General features: G+C 42.3%; 1 protein-coding gene across 1 annotated transcript in view; it reads right to left on the bottom strand.

The window, feature by feature from the left end:
• The window catches only part of LOC140206916 (uncharacterized), a 79,112-nt gene that overhangs the window by 36,497 nt on the left and 17,450 nt on the right, over nucleotides 1-25,165 (bottom strand). The window lies entirely within an intron of this gene.

Genomic DNA, 25,165 nt, shown 5'->3' with positions numbered 1-25,165 from the left:
CCATGTCTTCCCACAGCTGGTTCCACCTGTTGGTGTGTCCTCTTTCCTCCACCTCCAGAGAAGCTGCATCTCCACACAAACTCCTCACTTGAGATGAATGTCTGTACCCGTGACACAGGAAATCACATCACTGTCTCTCTCCTGATACCATCCGGGACGGGAAGCGGTACCGCAACATAAAAGCCAGGACCAACAGGCTCCGGGACAGCTTCTTCCACCAGGCCGTCAGACTGATGAACTCACAGAGATTTGAGTGTAATCTATATTACATTGTCTGTTTTATTTATTGTAAACTATTATAAATTACTATGACTGCATGTTGCACATTTAGGTGGAGACGTAATGTGAAGATTTTTACCCCTGATGGATATAAGAAATAAAGTCAATTCAATTCAAATCCTGATTCCGTGTCTGACCTGCTCGCCTCCGGGTATCCTCCGTCAACAAGCTTCTTCCTCAGTCACCATCTGTCAGATTATAAAAAACAATTAAAACGATCTATCAGACAGCTCCTGTACCCCTCCACCCCTGTTAAAACTCTCTGCTCAGCCCCTTCCCTATTCCCTTTCCCTTTCAGACTCTCGATGTGCCAGCAGATCCGAATTCACCGTGTGGACATTTCTACCCCACAGGAGGCTGTACAAACCCGTGTCCTTCTCTGATGCACAGCTCAGTGACCCCAATCCCTGTCTGCACTCGCAGCCCATGACGGTGACAGCTGTCCTAGACTCTGTAACTCACAATCTTGTAACACAGAATCTTGTTCACAGCAAGTTTAGACAGTCATTAATATGAAGAGAGAATTGTTGTTTCCTGAAAGGACAGGCGAGCGAAGCTGTCTGATCCAATTCACCAGATGGTCCGGTGTTTACAAGTTAATTTGTCCCGGGACCCACACCCACACCCACTCATAACCCCGACCCACACAGACAGACAGACAGACAGACTGTCCCTTCGCCCCAAACCCCCTGCAGAACCACAAGGAATTGATCCACGGTCCGGGCTCGGTCGCAAAGTGAAAACCGGGGCTGAGGAGAGCCCGGAGACAAACACCCCGCTGCCCACTCCACCAACAACACGGCACAGCCGGACACATCTCACAACACCGGATCCGGTCCCGATGAAACCCGAATTTAATTTTGTTGTTCCAGATCGGACCCAACAAAAGGTGTTTTAAAATTGAAGCGCGCCTCTCACGTGACGTCACACAACAGCCCCTCCCACGCGCCTGACGTCACCCATGGTCTCCCCGTATCTGCATCTGCTGTCACGAGCACGGTGCCTTACGTCACACACGCGCTGCTGTGCTCGAACTTTTTCGGTTTAACGGCTGAGCTACTCAGCACGAGCCACGCCCCCTCCCCGAACAGTCAACAGAGGAATTGAGTTGATTGCAGAGCTGCGCTATTCCCATTGGTGCGAAGAGATGTCAATCACTGGTTACAACCAATAGTGGAGGCGGACCAGCCGAGGGGGCGTTACCCCGTCCTCTGGCGCAGCTCGACCTGTCCGTTAAAGCGGAACAAATCCCAAAGTAAATGTCCGCTTTCTGATTTATTTCCATTTCCCTCCGAGGGAAGTTGGGGCGTTTGTGAAGCGTCTCCTGCGGCCGGAGTCTGATGTATCGCTGAGAGGTAGGAGGAGACCGCTCGGCCCGTCGGTTTGATGCCGGTTCCCCGGGGAGGGAGAGGATGAAGACGGTGAGAGAGGGGGCGGACAGGATGTTTGTCCCGGTGGGGACAGGAGGGGCTCATCTGTGGAAATGTCTGAGCCCACGGTGGTGGCGATTCACCACATTGGGGGGCAAACACCGGCAGACTGTTGCCCTGCAAGCGGGGCCAATGGTCCGGGCAAAGTGGGGATGGGAGTCGCGTTGGGGGCCCGGGTGGACCGGTCCGAGGTTTTATTGAATGACAGGACGGTGTGGAGGGGCCGAGAGGCCTGCTCCTGTTCCTGGTGTCTGTGTCTTCAAATACAAGGAATAACCAGACCCTTCCCGGGCCTGCAGGATGTCCCAGTCGGTGTTGTAGAGACCGGTGCTCGGAGTCCAGTTGTTCCCAAACTGTGTCAGCCATTTGGCTGAGAGACCAAATCCAACATTTCCAAATCTGTTACTGACACAAAATGTATGTTCATAGAAACATAGAAAACCTACAGCACAATTCAGACCCTTCAGCCCACAAAGCTGTGCCGAACATGTCCTTACCTTAAAATTACCTAGGTTTACCCATAGCCCTCTAATTTGCTCAGCTCCCTGTACCTATTCAAAAGTCTCTTTAAAGACCCTTTCATATCCGCTTCCACCACCATTGCCGGCAGCCCATTCCACACACTCACCACTCTCTGAGTAAAATACTTACCCCTGACAATCTCCTCTGTCCCTACTCCCCAGCACCTTAAACCTGTGTACTCTTGTGATAGCAATTTCAGCCCTCGGAAAAGCCTCTGACAATCCACATGATCAATGCCTCTCATCATCTTGTACACCCCTATCAGGTCACCTCTCATCCTCCAGCTTGAACTCCATCTGTCACTTCTCAGCCAAGTTTTGCATCCTATCAAAGTCCCGCTGTAACCTCTCCTCCGTCGCTCCAAGGAGAAGAGGCCGAGTTCACTCAACCTATTCTCATACAGCATGCTCCCCAATCCAGTCAACATCCTTGTAAATCTCCTCTGCACCCTTTGTATAGTTTCCACATCCTTCCTGTAGTGAGGCAACCAGGATTGAGCACAGTACTCCAAGTGGGGCCTAACCAGGGTCCTATATAGCTGCAACATTACCTCTCAGCTCCTAAGTTCAATTCCGCGATTGATAAAAGTCAATGCACCATATGTCTTTTTAACCACAGAGTCAACGTGCATAGCAGTTTTGAGTGTCCTATAGACTCGGACCTCAAGGTCGCTCTGATCCTTGGCACTGCCAAGAGTCTTACCATTAATACTATATTCTGCCATAATATTTGACCTACCAAAATGTACATAGAAACACTTATCTGGGGTTAACTCCATCTGCCACTTTACAGCCCAGTTTTGCACCCTATCAATGTCCGATGTAACCTCTGACAGGCCTCCACACTATTCACAACACCCCCAACCTTTGTGTCATCAGCAAATTTACTAACCCATCGCTCCACTTCCTCATCCAGGTCATTTATAAAAAGAGTAGGGGTCCCAGAACAGATCCCTGAGGCACAGCATGCCTCCTTACTTTCTCAGTGAGCCTATCATGGGGTACCTTGTTAAAGATCATCTGAAAATCCAAGCAAAACAACATCCACTGGCTCTGCTTTATCTATCCTGCCTGTTATTTCCTCAAAGTATTCCAAGACATTTGTCAGACATAATTTCCTCCAAAGGAGTCCTGCTGAGTTTGCCCTACTTCATCAGGCGTCCCCAACTACAGTACCCAAAAAACTCACCCATAATACACACTATCACCTTCCTGACCACTGTGGTCAGCCGAACTGTCCTATAACTCCTTTATTCTGCCTCCCTCTCTTAAAGAGTGGAGTGACATTTGTACTTTCTAGTCTACCAGAACCGTTCCCAAATCTAGTGATTCTTGATACATTTTAAGAGAAAACTAAGGGGGAAATTATTCATTCAGAGGCAGGGACAGTGTGCAATGAGCTGCCAGAGCAAGTGGCAGGGATGATTTCAACCTTTAAGAGAAGTTTCCTTTGGTCCATGGATGAGAAGGATATGGAGGGCTATTGTCCAGGTGGAAGTTGTTGGAACTCGGCAGATTAATGCTTTGGCACAGACTAGATTGGCCGAATGGCATTTTCCTGTGTTGTGGTGTTCTATAACTCTAATAACTTCACAATCTCTTCAGCTATCTCTTTCTGAATCCCGGGGTGTTCACGTTCTTGTCCAGGAGTCTTATCTACCTTCAGGCCTTTCAGCTTCCGAAACACCTTCTCTCCTGGGTAAAAGCATGTAACCTCACTTCTGCCCCAGTTACTCCCAAATGGTTGGCATTTATGTAATAAATTTAATGACACAATTGTAGTGGGTTACTTCAATCTGTAGGACAATTGGGAAAGTCAGCTTTGTGTCAGATCGGAAGAGAGGGAATGTATCAAATTCCTACGAAAGGGCTTTTTAGAGCTGCTGATGGTTGAGCCTACTCGGGGAACTACAATCTTTGATTGGGTATTGTGTAATAACCCAGATCTTATTAGGAAGGTTAATGTAAAGGAACCATTAGAAGGCAGGGACAATAATATGATTCAATTCCTACTGCAATTTCTGAGGGAGAAGCATAGGTCACATGCGTAGTATTGCAATGGAACAAAGGGAATAACAGAGGCATGAGAGAGGTGATTCCCCAGGTGGATTGGAGAAGGATACTCGTGGGGATGATACCAGAGCAGAAATGGCTGACGTTTCTGAGAATAGTTCATAATGTACAGGATCGATGTGTCCCGATGAAGTAGCTCTCAAACAGCGGGGCAAGGCTACTGTGGCTGACAAAGGAAGTTAAGGACTGTATAAATGTGAAGGAAAGTGCATATAAGGTAGCAAAAGTGAGTAGGAAGTTAGATAATTGGGTAGCTTTTAAAATCCAAAACAGGCAACGAAAAATAGATAAGAATGCTAAAGGTAAAATATATGGGCAAACTAGACAATAATATAAACTAGTTATAAAAATGCGAAAGGGAGGCGAGAGTTGATATTGGACCGCTGGAAAGTGATGCTCATGAGGTAGACATGGGGAAGAGATGGTAGATGAACTTGATAGGGACTTTGCTTCCGTCTTCTCTGTGGAAGACACTAGCAGTGTGCCAGAGATCCGTGAGTGTCAGGGAGGAGGAGTGAGTGCCATTGCTATTACAAAGGAAAATGAGCTGGGCAAACTCAGGTTCTTAAAGTGGATAAGTCACCTGGACCAGATGGACTACATCCCAGAGTCCTGAGAGAGGTTGCTGAAGAGATAACAGATGCATTGGTCATGACCTGTCAAGAATCACTTGATCCTGGTCTGGTCCTGGAGGACAGGAAGATTGCAAATGTCAATCCACTCTTTGAAAACGGAGGAAGGCAAAAGAAAGCAAATTATAGTCCAGTTAGCCTAACCTCGGTGGCTGGGAAAGTGTTTGAGTCTATTATAACAGATGAGGTTTTGGGCTACAAGTAGACTAATGATAAAATAAGTCAAAGCCAGCATAGCTTCTGTACAGGGAAATATTGCCTGATCAGTCAGGGCAGTACAGAATATATCAAGGAGGCAGGTGCATGGGGTTGAGTCTGAACAATGATCAGCCATGATAGAATGGCGGAGCAGACTCGATGGGGCTGAATGGCCTAACTCTGCTCCTATATTTTATCGTCTTATACTGCTTGTGTTTTACACAGTGAAGATTGACACAAAATACTTATTACATTTGGCCGCTATTTCTTTGCTCTATTACTAACTCGCCAGCATCATCTTCCAGCGGTTCAGTATCAGCTCGTGCCTCCCTTTTACTCTTTATGTATCTGAAAAAGAAATTTTGATGCTTGATATTATTGGCTCACTTACCTGAATTTTTCATCTTGTCTCTCCTGTGTGTTTTTTTCAGTAGTCTCCTGCTGGTTATTTAAAAGCTTTCCAATCCTCCAACTTCCCACTATTTTCTTGCTATTTTATATGACCCCACTTTTGTTTTTATCAAAACAGGAGAAAATCTGTGGATGCTGGAAATCCAGGCAACACATACACAAAATGCTGGAGGAACCTAGGAGGCCAGACAGCATATATGGAAAATAGTAAACAGTTGACGTTTAGGTCAGAGACCCTTCATCAGGACAGGGAAAAAAAGATGAGATGTCAGAGGAAGAAGTGTGGGGGTGAGAGGGGTGGAAGAAGTTGGAGGTGATAGGTGAAACTGGGAGAGGGAGAGTAGTGAAGGGAAAAACTTTCTAGGATATCATTTCCTTAACGATTCTCGAAAGATCATTTCCAATGCCTCCACATCTCTTCAGCCACCACTTTCATATCTCTGGGGTGTACACCATCTGGTCCAGGTGATTTATTTACCTTCAGACCATCTCTGTTTCCCAAGAACCTTCTCCCGAGTAACGTAACTTTACACATTCTGACCACTGACATCTGGGACTTTCATATTCCTGCCAGTGTCTCCGACAGATAAGAGTGATGTACAATACTTATTCAGTTCATCTGCCATCATCTTGCACCCCCACCCCATTACTAACTCTCCAGCATCATTTTTCAGTGGTCTGACATGCACTTCCGCCTGTCTTTTACACTATATGTAGCTGAAGAAAAATTTGGTATCCTTTTTAATACTACTGCCTAGCTCACCTATGTATTCCATCTTCCCCTTCTTATTTATTTTAGTTGCATTCTGTTGGTTTTTAAAAGCTTCCCAATCCTCTAACTTCCTGGTAATTTTTGCTCTCTGCACTCTCTTTGGTATTTATGTTGTCTTTGGTTTCTCTTATCAGCCACGGTTTTGTCACCTCACCTTTAGAATACTATTTCCTCTTTGTGATGTATATATCCTGTGCCTTCTGAATTGCTTCCAGAAATTCCAGCCATTGCTGCTCTGTTTTCATCCCTGCCCATGTGCTTTTCAAATCAATTTTGATCTTTTATTTTCTTATGCCTCTCTAATTCTCCTTATTGCACATCTGACATTGGCTTCTCCTTCTCTAATGTCAGGGTGAATTTGATCACATTAAGATCACTTTCCCTTAAGGGTTCTTTGAATTGAAGTGACCTAATTAATTCAGGTTCATTACAACACCCAATCCAGAATAGCTGATCCCCAAGTGGGCTCAAACTCGAGCTGCTCTAAAAAAGCATCTTGTAGGCATTCCAGGAATTCCTCCTCTTGAGACCAACACCATCCTAATTTTCCTAATCACCTGCATGACAATCCCTCATGACGATTGTAACATTGCCCTTTTGGCACGCATTTTCTACCTCCCTGTGTAATCTGTGGACCGCATACTTACTACTGTTTGGAGGTCTCCATACAATTCCCATCAGGGACTTTTTTTTTTACATTTATTGTTCCTTAATTCTACCCACAGATTCTACACCTTCCAACTTTAATTTTACCAGAAGAGCCACACAACCCCACTACCAGCTTGTTCTTTCAAGAGGCATGTAAGTATCTGGGAAACAAGAGGACCTGCAGATGTTAGAAATCTAAAGAACTACACAAAGTGCTGGAGGAGCTCAGCATGTCAGGCAGCATCTATGGACAAAATTTAGTTCAAGGTTGAAAAAAAAACTGCCAAACAGAGCTTAATAGTTAACAAACACAACAAAGGCAAGAAGCACTACTGTAGCCTACTGACTCTCACAGCTATCTGGACTATTCCTCTTCTCACCCTGTCTCTTGAAAAAATGCCATCCCCTTCTCGCAATTCCTCCATCTCCGCTGCATCTGCTCTCAGGATGAGGCTTTTCATTCCAGGACGCGGGAGATGTCCTCCTTTTTTAAAGAAAGGGGCTTCCCTTCTTCCACTATCAACTCTGCTCTCAAACATATCTCTCCCAATTCACGCACATCTGGTCTCACTCTATCCTCCCGCCACCTCACTAGGAATAGGGTTCCCCTTGTCCCCACCTACCACCCCACCAGCTTCTGGGTCCAACATATAATTCTCCATAACTTCCGCCACCTCCAACGGGATTCCACCACTAAGCACATCTTTCCCTCCCCCCCCGCTGCTTTCCGCAGGGATCATTCCCTACGTGACTCCCTTGTCCATTCATCCCCCCTATCCCTCCCCACTGATCTCCCTCCTGGCACTTATCCTTGTAAGCGGAACAAGTGCTACACATGCCCTTACACTTCCTCCCTCACCACCATTCAGGGCCCCAGACAGTCCTTCCAGGTGAGGCGACACTTCACCTGTGAGTCGGCTGGGGTGATATACTGCGTCCGGTGCTCCCGATGTGGCCTTTTATATATTGGCAAGACCCGACGCAGACTGGGAGATCATTTCGCTGAACACCTACGCTCTGTCCGCCAGAGAAAGCAGGATCTCCCGGTGGCCACGCATTTTATTCCACGTCCCATTCCCATTCTGATATGTCTATCCATGGCCTCCTCTACTGTAAAGATGAAGCCACACTCAGATTGAAGGAACAACACCTTATATTGTCTATTTTCTATTGTCTATTCCATCTGGGTAGCCTCCAACCTGATGGCATGCACATTGACTTCTCAAACTTCCACTAATGCTCCACTTCCCCCTCGTACCCCATCCGTTATTTATTTATATACACACATCTTTTTTTCTCTCTCCTTTTTTCCCTCTGTCCTTCTGACTATACCCCTTGCCCATCCTCTGGGCTCCTCCCCCCTTCTTTCTCCCTAGGCCTCCTGTCCCATGATCCGCTCATATCCCTTTTGCCAATCACCTGTCCAGCTCTTGGCTCCATCCCTCCCCCCTCCTGTCTTCTCCTATCATTTTGGATCTCCCCCTCCCCCTCCCACTTTCAAATCTCTTACTAGCTCTTCTTTCAGTTAGTCCTGACGAAGGGTCACGGCCCAAAACGTCGACTGTACCTCTTCCTAGAGATGCTGCCTGGCCTGCTGCGTTCACCAGCAACTTTGATGTGTGTTGTTTGAAATTCCAGCATCTGCAGATTTCCTCGTGTTTGCACGAAGAACTTGCATCAATACAGTACTGACATTGACTATTTTTTATCAAAATATCTTGGTCCCATTTCAATCAGTAAAATTTACAAAGATAAATAAGAACTTTAGAAAACTTTAGAAAAAACCATTTATACTCAAACTCACTTCGATTAACCAATTGCCCACTATTGAGAACATCTACCATAAACGCTGCCTGGGGAGGACGAAAAGCATTATCAGGAATGCATCTCACCCTAACCATGGACTTTTTACTCTCCTCCCATCCGGTAAGCGCTACAGGAGCCTCCGCTCCTGCACCAGCAGGCACAGGAAGAGCTTCTTCCCTGAGGCTGTGACACTGCTGAACTTCTCATCACAGTGCTAAGCAGTATTGCATCTGTATTGTACTGCCTCAGTACTTTTATATTTGTGTGCTGTAGCACTTTTTTTTATTAGCAGTTATTTTGTAAATAACGCTATTCTTTGCATTTCTGGTCAGATGCTAAATGCATTTCATTGGTTTTGTATCTGTACTCGGCACAGTGACAATAAAATTGGATCTGATCTAATCTAACCTAATCTACCTTGGACAGAAGGAGAATGAGGAATAACACACATGAAAAAAGAAATCACACAAAAGTCAGATAAAACTTCTAAGTATATATAATCTTTCATCAAAAATGAACAGGATTCAGCACTCCAGGTGTGTCTATGCCATCGTGATAAGAAATACAGACCAGAAAACTTCAATGAGAGGCCAACTCAGAAAAATGAATCATCACTATGGAAGAAGACGTTAACCAGTGGAATGAGTATGACCCTCGATGGGAGACATCCCAATGATCTGAGCAGTCAAGATGTTGACAAGGAAGCATTGAGCACCTGACTGAGAGTTGGAGACCTCTTCCCAGAAACAGAGGGGTTCCTTGCAGAAATACAAGGTGGTTAACAAAAGGAAAAAAAAATACATGAAATACAAACAATCAAGGCAGCAAGTGCAGAAAATGCCAAGAGAAACTAAACACAATATAACACATTCCAGGATCCTGCAGCAGTTTAACTCAATCTGATTACTTACAAAGTTACAGTCAAGTGGCAAATGTCATTCACCAAACTTGCTTTAAAATACAAACTCATGATTGACGCCCATAACTTCATTGAGGCACCATAAATTCAAGCTTACATAGAAACATAGAAAATAGGTGAAGGAGTAGGCCATTCGGCCCTTCGATCCTGCACCACCATTCAGTAGGATCATGGCTGATCATACAACTCAGAACCCTGTACCAGCCTTCCCTCCATACCCCCTGATCCCTTTAGCCACAAGGGCCATATCTAACTCCCTCTTAAATATAGCCAATGAACCGGCCTCAACTGTTTCCTGTGGCAGAGAATTCCACAGATTCACCACTCTCTGTGTGAAGAAGTTTTTCCTAACCTCGGTCCTAAAAGGCTTCCCCTCTATCCTCAAACTGTGACCCCTCGTTCTGGACTTCCCCAACATCGGGAACAATCTTCCTGCATCTAGCCTATCCAATCCCTTTAGGATTTTATATGTTTCAATCAGATTCCCCATCAATCTTCTAAATTCCGATGAGTATAAGCCTTGTCGACCCTGCCTTTCATCATATGAAAGTCCTGCCATCCCAGGAATCAATCTGGTGAACCTTCTTTGTACTCCCCCTATGGCAAGGATGTCTTTCCTCAGATTAGGGGACCAAAACTGCACACAATACTCCAGGTGTGGTCTCACCAAGGCCTTGTACAACTGCAGTAGTACCTCCCTGCTCCTGTACTCTAATCCTCTTGCTATAAATGCCAGCATACCATTCACCTTTTTCACCACCTGCTGTATCTGCTTGATCCAGCCAGAGACAGAACCTCACAATTTATATGACAGTAAATACATTATTACAGATAGGATAATCTAAAATAACCATCTGGATATAATATTACAGGATAAACAAGCAGGAACAACTCCCTCAATAGATATAACCATTCCCAACACACACGTGCCTCGACCAGTGGAGCATCTCACCACAGGCATTGTTTGTGTCATCGGTCAGACAACCAAATTATTTTCTCTGCCAATTAGCTTCCAAATGTTGCTACTCTGTCACTCATTGCCATACCCCGCTACTGATTTCCTTCTCCTCATCATACATTCTTACCCCGACCATCGTCCTGAGCCCCAATCTCTGCCCTGTGCAGACCTGCCTCTGGTTCCTGACCCTGCTCTGTTGAACATCCAACTAATGGTTTCCCATTCTGCTTTCAGTCTTTAGAGGACAGTGGTGTTTTCGAACAACCCTTTAAGAAGTAGGGAAAATGACACACAATGTGGAAATGAGCCCTGAATAAGGAGATGCCAATGGCATTCTTCCTCAGCCCTGAGACTTGAGGGGGGAAGAACATCTCAGACAGAACAACTTCTTCGGTCTGCAGTAAATTCAAGGGAAACCTCTTCACCCACAGAATGGTGACTGTTTGGAACCCATCACCACAGGGAGAGCAAGAGGGGAACAACAGGGGAGGATTTAAAAGGACTGTCATGGAACAGAATTACTGGCAGGGTCCAGATGGCCTGAGTCGACTCTCTACTGTAAACTAGGTGTGTTATAAATTCATTAAGTACTGGAGACAGAGTTTAAAATAGAACTGATTTATTTGTCACAGATGCAGAATATTAAACTCCAGTTCCATTAAAGGTGAATATGCAGCAGAAGAAACTCCTCCCATGCCCAGTGACCAGGGTGCAGAACTGGGTGTGGTGAGCAGCAGCAATAATTGCAGAGTTCAGCACCGACAGTCACTCTCGAAATTGAATCAGCAACAGTGATGGACAAATATCCAGCATGAAGCTTATTGAAACTTTCTCCCCAGTGTGAACCCGGTAGTGCGTCACAAGTGTAACACGATGTAAGTTTCACTGCTAATGTAATGGCCTCTCTGTAATGTTTCACTGCTGAGGTGATGGTTTCTCTGGAGCAGCAATGTGAAATGAAATGAAATATCTTCATTGTCATTGCATAGTACAATTTGACATGCACCAATACAGCGAAAAAGAGTTTGCAACTCTCATACTCAATGCTATAAAACAAATAAAATGAATAAACAATAAATAAAATCAAGTAACCAGCCAGTACAAGCAATGTCCAGCAGTACAAAAACACAACTCAGATGCATAACAGCCATAAAACCAGTATTAAAGTAGCAATATAACACATTTATGGATGATGCTTGGCCAAATTAGTTCAGAGCAATTATAGCTCTGGGGCAAAAGCTATTTTTCAGTCTGGAAGTGCGGGGCATAGAAAGTCTTATAATGTCTGCCAGATGGAAGAAGCTCAAACAGATGATTGCATGGGTGTATATTGTCCTTACAGATGCTTGTAGCTTTCCTTAGGCAGCGAGAGCTGTAGGTGTTCTTCAGGGCTGGGAGCTGTGTCCCGATGATCTTCTGTGCACTAGAGATGACCCACGCAAGTGCTTTAGACCAGCTTTCTTCAGCTTCCTGAGGAAAAACAAGGGACTAGGTTACGAATAGAAATAACAGGGTTTTGGAGTTCAGGGCTATCCAATGACAGAAATATTCTTCCTTGTGAGTCTGGAACAGAGATTTTCGTGGTCTTTTGTTGGGGAGAGATGAGACAATGCGAATGGAGAGAGTGGGCCCTTTTTCTTTCTTTTTGTTTACTTCACTCGCCATATAGTCAAAGTAAGAATTATAAAACTCAATCATTTATTCACATCTTGTGTACCATTTGTTATATCAGGTTACTAATTTGTAACGGGTACAAATCACGCAGCATCCACCCAAACAAGATTTCTTAAGTTTGGCCGGGCTGGGGGGCTATCACCCCCTATATTAAGCTGCTAGCCAAAGCGCGAGTTACATAAGGTTACATTACTGAGTGATTTGCTTCCCACATTCAGAGCAGGTGAACGGCCTCTCCTCAGTCTGAACTCAATGATGCACATTTGGTTGATTTGGCTGAGAGTATCTCTCCCTTTCTTTATTAATCTTTTTATTGATTTAAAAAGCACATATATACAAACACGAGAATTATGTCAAATATAAATATCAATAGCAATACAAACAGACATTATCAAGATCATACATAGTATTAAACTAATTAGTATATAATAAAAAAGGAAAACAGCTAATTCTCTTATCAATTCATAAAGAGAGAAAAAATGTTTAATTTTTTAAAATGAAAAGCAAAAGAAAACACCCACAGCTCTATATAAAAAAAAGGTGGTGGTGGGGGAGAAGGACTGGGCAGTCCATTCTGAGGACACGACCAATAAAAAGGAAAGAGTTCCTGATCAAATCTAAAACTTTGAAAATAAATAGTTGGAAGAGTTATAAATCAAATCAAATGAAAATATTGAATAAAAGGTCGCCAGATTTGCTCAAATTTAAAAGATGTATCAAGTGTCTGACTTCTTATTTTCTCTAAGCTTATACAGGACGTAATGGCGGAAAGCCAATAAAAGACAGTAGGTGGATTAGAATCCTTACACTTCAATAAAATGGTTCTCCTAGCCAATAAAGTTGAAAAGGCTATCATACATTGACTGGAAACAGGAATATTTCCTGCTTCTGATGGGATAATCCCAAAGATTGCCGTAGGTAAATTAGATTGTAGGTTCAGATCCAAGACTTTTGGTAGCATTTTAAAAATGTCTCTCCAAAAATTATCTAGCTTTACGCAAGACCAAAACATATGAGTTAAAGTGGCCACCTCAGTATTACATCTCTCACAAATAGGATTGATGTTGGAAAAAATACATGCTAGTTTATCCTTTGACATATGGGCCCGATGCATTACCTTGAATTGTATCAAGGAATGGCGGGCACAAATAGATGAGTTATTAACAAAATGAAAAAATTTACTCCATTGATTACCTAAAAATGACTCTTGAAATTTCAATTCCCAAGCATGTTTAATTTTATCATTAGGTATCATTCGTGAATTCAATAACCGTTTATAAATTATAGCTATCAACCCTTTTTGAAGTGGTTTAAGCTGAAAGAAAGCATCTGTCATATTAGTTGGATAAGTAGAAGGGTAATTTGTCAGCATACCACATAAAAAAAAATCCTAATTTGTAAATATCTAAAAAAGTGTACATTAGATAAGTCATATTTATCCACTAACTGAGAAAAAGACACTAAACAATCCCCTAAAAACAAATCTGAAAAAGTTGTTATTCCCCTGGTTTTCCAAGTTAAAAAGGCCTTATCCAAAAGTTTAAAACAATAATTGAAATGGATATTACTAGAGAGAACAAAATTATTTAACTCAAAAAAATCTATGAAACCAAATCCAAATTCTTAATGTATGTTTAATAATGGGATTAAAGTCTTGTCTACTAATCTTAGAAAACAAAAAGGGAAGGGGAGCTCCCAGTAAAGAGGCCAAAGAGAACCCCTTTACTGAGATTTCCTCCAAATCCAACCATGAAGGATATTCATGTATGTCTGAATAATGAATCCAAAAAGTAATATATTGAATATAATAATTCTAAAATTTGGCAAAGCCATACCACCATCCTTTTTTAATTTCTGCAATAAGGGTTTACTCAAGCTAGGATTTTTATTATTCCAAATATAAGATAAGATTATAGAGTCTATTCTGTCAAAAAACGTTTTAGGAACAAAGGAAGGAACAGCCTGAAATATATCTAAGAATTTCGGTAGAACTATCATTTTAATAGTATTAATTTGACCTATTAATGATAATGTCACAAGTGACCATTTAGAAAGCATTTGTTGAGTGTAATAAATTAATGGAAGAAAATTATATTTATACAGGTCCTTAAAATTTTTAGTAATTTTATTACCAAGTAAAGTAATTTTTTAGCAATACTAAAGGGTACTTGATGATATTGATCTGAGTAATTATTAATGGGAAATAACTCACTTTTATGTAAATTTAATTTATATCTAGAAAAACTACTGAATTCAGGAAATATAGATAACATAGAAGGAATAGATTTCCTAGGATCTAAAATATAAACTAACAGGTCATCTGCATACAACGAAGCCTTGTGTACTTTGTCCCCTCTCTTAATAACCTGAACAGTATTGGAATCTCTAACAGCAATAGCAAGGGGTTCTAAAGCCAAGTTAAATAATAAACCGCTAAGAGGACATCCCTGCTGAGTACCTCTGTTTAATCTAAAGTAAGGAGATTTTTGATTATTAGTTATAACCGCAGCCATAGGGACTTGATAGATCAATTTGATCCAGGAAATAAATCACAGTCCAGAATTAAATTTTCCAAAACCTCAAATAAGTAAGACCACTCCACCCTATCAAAGGCTTTCTCTGCATCAAGAGAAACAACACATTCAGATTCTTTAGATGGAGAAGAGTGAATAATGTTTAATAATCTTCAGATGTTAAAATGTGAATATCCATTTTTAATAAATCCAGTTTGATCATTGGAAACAACACTAGGTAAAATACTCTCAAGTCTGTTAGTCAAGATCTTAGAAAGAATTTTAAAATCCACGTTCAGTAGAGCTATTGGTCTGTAGGAAACACATTCAGATAAATCTTTTTCTTTTTTAGGAATTAATAAGATTGATGCTTCATAAAAAGTTTTCGGGAGATTCCCAGAGGATATAGATTCAGTGAAAATTTGACATAAATGAGGTGTAAGTATTTCAGTGAAAGTCTTATAAAATTCCACTGTGTATCCATCTGGTCCCAGAGCCGTACCTGGTTGGGAAGAGGACATAGCCCTTGCTATTTCCTCTTGTTTAATAGGTGCATCTAATGTATTCGTATCTTGGATAGAAATTTTATGTATATTCAATTTTTGCAAAAAGTTATTCACAAAAGAAATATTGTCTGAAAATTCAGATTTATAAAGGTTAGAGTAGAAATCCATAAATACCTTATTAATTTCATAAGGAGCTACCATTTCAGTTCTATCAAGTCTTTGTATTTTCAGGATCTGTCTTCTAGCCATATTTGCTTTTAATTGACCAGCCAATAATTTGCCTGACCTGTCCCCATGTATATAAAATTGGCTTTTAGATTTAAGAAGTTGTTACTCAATGGGAAAGTCAAAAGCAAATCATGCTGTGTTTGGAGTTCCACCCTTTCCTTAAAGAGATCTTCACTAGGCATTACTGAATACACCTTATCTATTTCTTTAATCCTATTAGTAATCACTAAAAGTTCCGCCTTGGTTTTCCTTCTTAAACCTACTGAGTATGAAATCATCTGACCCTAAAAAAGATTTCATCGTATCCCAAATAACCAAATTTGACATTCCTTCAGTTGTATTTAATTCAAAAAATAGAGAAATTTGCTCTTTAATAAAATTTACAAGGGTTGAATCTTGTACCAATGCAACATTAAATCTCCACTGTGGTATCTTCAGAATATTATCAGAAAACATCGAAGTTAGTTTCATGGGGGCATGATCCGACAACGCAATAGCATCATATGCACAATCAGCGACAGAGGGCACCAATCGCGTGTCCAGCAAAATATAATCAATTCTTGAGTATTTATGGTATACATGTGGAAAAAAAAGAAAAATCCTTATCTTTAGGATGCCTAAATCTCCAAATATCGACCAAACCGCATTCTAATAAATAAGTATTAATACAAGTCACAGATTTATTAGGAAGTGACGAATTGGTGGACGATCTGTCAATCAACTGATTGAGACAGCCCATAATCAACTGATATTCCTTTAAATTCGGCAGCACAGAAGATAACTTCTTAAAAAATTCAGGGCCATCTATAATTAGGTGCATAAACACACACCAAACCCACTTCTGACCACATAACAGACCAGTAACAATTAAATATCTTCCAATTAAGTCAGTGACAGTATTAAAATGTACAAAATGGATTTTAGAATGAATACAAATAGATACCCCTCTTATTTTATTTACCGATAAAGAATGAAATAAGGTCCTTTCCAATACTTAAAAAAAACTATTTTCATCCTGCCTACGGATATGAGTCTCCTGCACAAAAACAATATCCTCTTAAAAATCTTTCTGTGCTTAATAGGTTGACTCATACCGTTCAGATTCCAAGATATTATACTAATTTTATTAAGATCCATATTTAAAGTGTAATTTAAAATTGTCTAAAGAAAGCTAATGCGCAGGCACAAACTAAATCTGAAGAAAGGACAAAGCATGACTTGATCAGAAAGAAAAGCAAGATAATTGACAAAAAAAACCTATCAGGATTGCCCAGTCCAAAAAAAAATTAATGTAATAGATCCACCCCCCTCCCCCGGAAACTGTCCACTAGGCAGACAGCATGCTACTCAAACCCTTGGCCCCCGTCTCCAATTAGCAGCCACTGCTTACAAAGTAATACGTTACCATCACCAAACAGACACAATAAAGGGTACATAAAAAAAAACAAGTTCCAAATCTTTTCATATTATGTCTACCAATAGATAACACCTAACTAAAACAGCCATCTTAAATTCATTTAAAATACTTAACCATGTATTCAAAAAAAGATAAATCCAACCAACTAATATACTACAACTAATGTTAAAGACTGACAATTAAGTAAATAATAAGTAAAAAATAAGTAAATAAATATATAAAATCCAAAACTATATTAACTATTAAAGCAAACAACAGAAGATCTAAGTCAACCAAGTCCATGTCTGGGCACTCATAAAACGAGGAGCAGACTTTCATTGAAGCCATTACAAACAGCTCCCAGATAAGGATTAACTTTTGAAATTGTTTATGAAATAAGCTTAAACTCCTTTAAAATTTTCCAACCGTCTTCTGGGCAGTCAATCTGTTTTGGACGAGTGTTAGGTGGAGTAATTATCAGACAAGCCAAATAGCGCAGAGAGGAATGACAGTTAAATCTTAAAAAGTTCAGCCATGACTTCCCAATATTTGATTCTATCAGCATAAATCTCTGTGGTGAAATCTTCAACTATATGAATCTTTATATCGTTATAAATTAGCTCATCCCTTTTCCTTGCATCCTGAAGAATAGCTTCTTTGGTTGTAAAATAATGGAAAAACTATCACAGGACGTGGTTTCATTTTGGCTGAAGGCTTAGGACGTCGAATTCGGTGGGCTCTATCCAGTATCAGACAGGCTTCAAGAATGTCACTAAAAAGTAAATATAACACGTTCAAAAAGAACTTTAATGGCTTCTCTTCCCAAAGTCTGAGCAGGCGATTGGCCTCTATCCAGTGTGAACTTGCTGGTGTCTCTGCAGTTGAGATGACCGAGTAAATCCCTTCCCACACACTGAGCAGGTGAATGGCCGCTCCTCGAAGTGAACTGACTGGTGTGCCATGAGGGATGATGACTGAGTGAATCCCTTCCCACAGTCTGAGCAGGTGAATGGCCTCTCTCCAGTGTGAATTCGCTGATGTACCTTCAGATTAGATGAGCAAGTGAATCCCTTCCCACAGTCTGAGCAGGTGAACGGCTGCTCACTGGTGTGAACTCGCTGGTTAGCCAATAGGTCAGATGACCGAGTGAATCCTTCTCCACAAATTCAGCAGATGACCAGCCTCTGTGCAGTGTGAACCGACTGGTGTGTCCACAGGTGGGAAGACCAACTGAATCCCTTCTCACACACAGAACAGATGAACAGCCTTGCCCAGTGTGAACTTGCTGATGTACCTTCAGTTGAAATGACCGACTGAATCCCTGCCCACAGTCTGAGCAGGAGGAATGATCGAGTGAATCCCTTGCTCCACTTTTTCAGTATCTGGACAGAGACAGCAAAACTGGTGTGCTGTGTTCGAGATTCCCGTAGACAAATTCTTTGTCATTTTTAACCTGTAAAAAGATGTACAAAATCCATCAATGAGTGCAGGACAACATTTCAAATGAGTTGCAAATGGCATCTGGCATGAAGTTCAACTCAAGTTGGAGAGAGAAATCATCTTCTAACTATGCACAGTGCTGGTCTAGGACCATAACTAAATCATTATGCATAATGAATAGACCATAAGACAAAGGAGCAGAAGTCGGCCATTTGGTCCATCGAGTCTGCTCCGCCATTTTATCATGAGCTGATCCATTCTCCCATTTAGTCCCACTCCCCCGCCTTCTCACCATAACCTTTGATGTCCTGGCTACTCAGATACCTATCAATCTCTGCCTTAAATACACCCAATGACTTGGCCTCCACTGCTGCCCATGGCAACAAATTCCAGATTCACCACCCTCTGACTAAAAAAAATTCTTCGCATCTCTGTTCTGAAAAGGCGCCCTTCAATCCTTAAGTCATGCCCTCTCGTACTAGACTCCCCTATCATGGGAAACAACTTTGCCACATCCACTCTGTCCATGCCTTTTAACATTCGAAATGTTTCTCTGAGGTCTCCCCTCATTCTTCTAAACTCTAAGGAATACAGTCCAAGAGCGGACAAACGTTCCTCATATGTTAACCCTCTCATTCCCTGAATCATTCCAGTGAATCTTCTCTGTACCCTCTCCAACATCAGCACATCCTTTCTTAAATAAGGAGACCAAAACTGCCCACAGTACTACAAGTGAGGTCTCACCAGCACCTTATGGAGCCTCAACATCACATCCCTGCTCCTATACTCTATTCCTCTAGAAATGAATGCCAACATTGCATTCACCTTCTTCACCACCGACTCAACCCGGAGGTTAACCTTAAGGGTAGCCTGTACAAGGACTCCCAAGTCCCGTTGTATCTCAGAACTTTGAATTCTCTCCCCGTTTAAATAATAGTCTGCCCGTTTATTTCTTCTGCCAAAGTGCATAACCATACACTTTCCAACATTGTACTTTATTTGCCACTTCTTTGCCCATTCTTCCAATCTATCCAAGTCTCTCTGCAGACTCTCCGTTGCCTCTGCACTACCGGTCCCTCCACCTATCTTTGTATCATCAGCAAACTTAGCCACAAAGCCCTCTATTCCATAATCCAAATTATTGATGTACAATGTAAAAAGAAGCGGTCCCAACACGGACCCCTGTGGAAAACCACTGGTAACCGCAGCCAACCAGAATAGGATCCCTTTATTCCCACTCTGTTTCCTACCAATCAGCCAACACTCTATCCACGTATGTAACTTTCCCGTAATTCCATGGGCTCTTATCTTAAGTAGCCTCGTGTGGCACCTTGTCAAAGGCTTTCTGAAAATCCAAATATACGACCTCCACTGCATCTCCCTTGTGTAGCCTACTTGTAATTTCCTCAAAAAATTGTTATAGGTTTGTCAGGCAGGATTTTCCTTTAAGGAAGCCATGCTGAGTTCTGCCTATCTTGTCATATGCCTCCAGGTACTCTGTAACCTCATCCTTGACAACTGACTCCAACAACTCCCCAACCACCGATGTCAAACTAACAGGTGTATAATTTCCTTTTTGCTTCCTTGCCCCCTTCTTAAATAGCGGAGTGACATTTGCAATCTTCCAGTCCTCCGGAACCATGTCAGAATCTATCGACTTTTGAAAGATCATTGCTAATGCCTCCGCAATCTCCACAGCTACTTCCTTCAGAACACGCGGGTGCATTCCACCTGGTCCGGGAGATTTATATACCTTTAGACCATTCAGCTTCCTGAGTACTTTCTCTGTCGTAATTGTGACTGCGCACACTTCTCTTCCCTGCCACCCTTGAATGTCCAGTATACTGATGTCTTCCTCAGTGAAGACTGATGCAAAATACTCATTCGGTTCCTCCACCATCTCCTTATCTCCCATTACAATTTCTCCAGCATCATTTTCTATCGGTCCTATATCTACTATCACCTGTCTTTTACTCTTTATATACTTGAAAAAGCTTTCAGTATCGTCTTTGATATTATTTGTTAGCTTCCTTTCATAGTTAATCTTTTCCCTCTTAATGACCTTCTTAGTATCCTTTTGTAAGCTTATAAAAACTTTCCAATCCTCTGTCTTCCCACTAATTTTTATTTCCTTGTATGCCCCCTCCATTGCTTTAACTTTGGCTTTGACTTCTCTTGTCAACCATTGTTGCTTCCTCTTTCCATTCCAAAATTTCTTTTTTGGAATATACCTGTCTTGCACCTTCCTCATTTCTCGCATAAACTTCAGCCACTGCTGCTCTGCCATCTTTCCCGCCAGTGTCCCTTTCCAGTCAACTTTAGCCAGTTCCTCTCTCATGTCACTGTAATTTCCTTTACTCCACTGAAATACCGACATATCAGATTTCGGCTTCTTTTTCAAATTTCACAGTGAACTCAATCATGTTATGATAACTGTCTCCTAAGGGCTCCTTCACCTCAATCTCTCCAATCACCTCCGGTTCATTACACAATACCCAATCCAGTACATCCGATCCCCTAGTGGGCTCAACAACAAGCTGTTCTAAAAAGCCATCTCGCAGACATTCTACAAATTCTCTCTCTTGAGATCCAGTGCCGACCTCATTTTCCCTATCCACTCGCATGTTAAAATCCCCAACAATTATCATAACACCGCCCTTCTGACAAGCCTTTTCTATTTCCTGTTGTAATTTCTAGTCCACATCACTGTAGCTGTTTGGAGGCCTATAAATAACTGCCATCAGGGTCCTTTTACCCCTGCGATTTCTTAGCTCAACCCATAAAGATTCTGCACCTTCCAATCATATACCACCTCTTTCTAATGATTTAATATCATTTCTTACCAATAAAGGCACGCCTCCCCCTCTGCCTACCTTCCTATCCTTCTGATACACCGTGTATCCTTGGACGTTCAGCTCCCAGAGACATGCATCCTTTAGCCACGTCTCTGTGATGGCCACAATATCATACCTGGTACTAGAATGACCAACAAATTCTCTGATGCTCCTCCTGTCTCTATAAGAATGGAGCATTTCTGTCATCTCCAGTCTGTGAACTGACTCAGTTTGATTCTCTCCATTGATATTATTCCCTGTTTCCACTGAGCTGCATGGGTGCCTGGCCCCACAGTAACTGAAACACTCTCACACAAATAGCCGGCAGTGCATTCCATGCACCCAAGACTCGCTGTGTAAAAAAAAAACTTACCCCTGACATCCCCTTGGTATCTATTTCCAAGCACCTTAAAACTATGTCCCCTCGTTTTAGCAATTTCAGCCCTGGGAAAAAAACCTCTGGCTATCCACACGATCAATGCCCCTCATCATCTTATATACCTAAAAATGGCTCTAAAGATAAACAAGGAAATTATACATTGCTTTAAGGATTTGTTAGAAGTATACAAAATTATGAGGGTATAGATAGGGTAAATGCAAGCAGCTTTTTCCACTGGGGTTGGGTGGGATGACAACCAGAGGTCATGCGTAAGTGGGGGAGGTGAAAATTTAACGGGAATATTTGGAAAAGCTCTGTACTGAAATGGTCATAAGAATGTGGAATGAGATGCCAGCACAAGTGGTAAATATGAGCTCAGTTTCACCACTTAAAATACATTTGGACGGGAGCCTGGATGGTAGGGGTATGGAGGGCAATGGTCCTTGTGCAGGTAGTTGCATTAGACAGCTTAAATGTTTTTTCGGCATTGATTAGTTGGGCCAAATACCCTGTTTCCGTACTGAACTTCTCCATGTTTCTATGGCAGACTTGTTTGGAAGGGAAAAGGTAAGAATGACAGTGGAGCAGCAATGGCTGGGTTTTCTGGTAGCAATTTGAGAGCTGAGTGATTGATACATCCCAAAGAAGTGGAAGCATTGGAAAGGCAGGAAGACGCAACTGTGGCTGAAATGAGAAGCCAAAGTTAACGTACAATCCAAAGACAGGGCAAACAAAAGAACAAAAACTATTGGGAAGCTTTTAGAAATCAACAGACGATGATATAAAAAGAAAGTCAGATGAGCTCAGGGCATGGAATTATGATATTGTAGTCATTAATGAGTCTTGATAGGACCCAACAGACTGAGCCATTTGGAGGAACAAAATATAAGGGGCCTCAATATCTCTTAAAGACCAAGGTTCCCCACACCAGTTACCTTTCAATTTTTATTTTTGCAGGCTCATACGAACTTTACACCCCAAAATTTCACTTCTGAATGCCTCCCACTTACCAAGTACCATTTCAAGTTCCAACTCCTTAAAGTGCAGGGTTACAAGCTGCAGCTGGATGCACATCTTGTAGGTGAGGGCATCAGAGACACTGGAGGTCTCCCCACCTTCCCATCAATGTCCCCTCTAATTTGTAATGACCAGTGTGCACATAAATCTTGTACTGTGCATTTTTTACCCAGTGACAAATTGAATTTTATATAGCGAGGTAGTCATTTTAACAGCTAGCAAATACTGTCGAAAAGAACTTTGATCTCCTCTGGGTTTGATCGAGTTCATCTGCACTCTCACACAACCTATGCAGCAGGCCTGTAATGGGTAATGAAGGATTTTCTCACCAGAGCTTTTGCACATTTTCCATACGTGATTTGCTTCCTAAATTATGCTTTAAAAAGGCAGATTTCCAAATATCACTCAGGTAACACCAGTTTCTGTATTGTACATAAATATTTCCCCTGAACCCTCCCCCAGGTGACTGACGGTGGTGAACTCATTGATGGCAATGCCAATGAATCTGAAGGGAAGGGCTGTATTCTGTCTCGTTGGAGTCTGGCTCATTTGTGGTGTGAAAGCGACTTGTTGCCCAGGGCAAAGTTGTTTGATGTCATTATGTACGCACAGAGAATAGGTCAAAAACTGCTGGAGGAACTCAGCAGGCCAGGCAGCATCTATGGAAAAGAGTACTAATGCTGAATTCATCCAGCATTTTCTGCGCGTTGCTTGAATTTCCAGCATCTGCAGATTTTCTCTTGTTTGTGATTGGAAGTAGAACAAAGGTGATTTTCTCACCTGCTGATGTAAAAGATTTTGTTCCCATTCTCCGAGTTCCTAATCCTTGCATTTAGAAAGCTGGAGCTCAGCTCTGTCTTGAGAGATCCATCGGTTCCCATTCCCTCATCAGCCGGAAGCTCCCCGGGGCCCGTGTACGGATCGTGGGGCTGAGAGAGAGGGACGTGCCCGGATTGCTAGCCATGGAGTCCGCAGCTGACAGCAATTGACCCTCAGTAGGTGTTGGAAAACCGCCCGGAGAAATGCTCTTACCTGCAGTCGATTGTTTGAAGTCTTTTGTATACTGCGCGCATGCGCGATTTTCGGGACCGTCCGCAACCCCGACGCCTCCGCATTTGATCGGTGCTTCAGCGACGGCGAATATTTTAGCACAGGGCTTTATGGGTAATCACGGTGCCATTAAAGATTACTGCCAGCCCTGGTTCCAAATCCATACCTCTGTTTTTTTTGTGTGTAGAGAAAAATCAGCAGCTGTTTTAACGTAGAAGCCGGTTCCCATAAAATCATGCATTCTGTGTATCGAATGCCAAAGTACAATCCTCTTGCAAATGCAGATATAAAACACAAGAGATTCTGCAGTTGCTGGAAATACAGGGACGCACCCACATAAAATGCTGGAGGAACTCTGCAGTTCAGGCAGCAACTAAGCAGAGAAGTACACAGTCTGGGCATGCTGAAGGGGCTCGGTCTAAACGTTGTTTATTTATTCCTCTCCACATTTGCTGCCTGATCTGTTGATTACCACCAGTAATTTGCAGAAATTACCACATTTTTTCGAACAACCAGTTTCCAAATGTTTCTGAGTTTTCATATGTAGGCAGATTATGCTGGTCTGATTCCTATTCTTCCTCCTTATAAACTCCAGACCCCATCTCTCTCTCTCTGGATCCTCAAAGCCCTGACTCAGGCTGGCAACTCCGGTTTCTGACTGCTCTATCAAACATTCACTTGCTAGTCTGCTGTCAGGCTTCAGAGGCACATTCCAACAACCCAGCTGTCTGAGGCAGAGTCCTTTGAAACTAGCTGGTGCATTCAGAATTGGCTTTTGTCAGCAGAAGGTAGATGATAATTACGCGTATGATCAGTGGTGACGTGCAGGGATCTGTTCTGTGATCCCCTGCTTTTAGTTTTTTAAATAGATGATTTGTTTGAGGAAGTGGAAGGGTGGAATTTGTAAGTTTGCAGATGATATGGAGATTGCTAGAGTTGTGGTTAATATAGAAGATTGTCGTAGCTTACAACAGGACATCGACAGGATGCGGAACAGGGATGAAAAGTGCCAGATGGGGTTCAACATGGAAAAGTGTAGAGTGATTCTCTTTGGAAGGATGAATTTGATGGTTCTTCCTCCCTCCACTGACCTGTATGTCACCCTTGGGCGAGGCATTGCTCCTACTTAGCACAACCCCTCCCGCCACCCCGATCAGGGTGATGTGAAGCCATGGGATCTTATGAGTAGCCAGCGCGTGTCACAAGTTCTGCTAATGTGTCCACTGACACCGGGCAGTCTGTCTCTGAACAGTACTGATAACGGCTGTCTCTGACCAGTACTGATAACGGCTGTCTCTGAAGAGTACTGATAACGGCTGTTTCTGACCAGTACTGATAACGGCTGTCTCTGAAGAGTACTGATAACGGCTGTCTCTGAGCAGTACTGATAATGGCTGTCTCTGATCAGTACTGATAACGGCTGTCTCTGAACAGTACTGACAACGGCTGTCTCTGAAGAGTACTGATAACGGCTGTCTCTG

The sequence above is a fragment of the Mobula birostris genome, chromosome 13 (genome assembly GCF_030028105.1).
Source record: "Mobula birostris isolate sMobBir1 chromosome 13, sMobBir1.hap1, whole genome shotgun sequence".
In the NCBI taxonomy this organism is placed as follows: Eukaryota; Metazoa; Chordata; class Chondrichthyes; order Myliobatiformes; family Myliobatidae; genus Mobula; species Mobula birostris.
The sequence above is the reverse complement of the archived record's forward strand: the minus strand, read 5'-3'. Positions and strand labels throughout refer to the sequence as shown.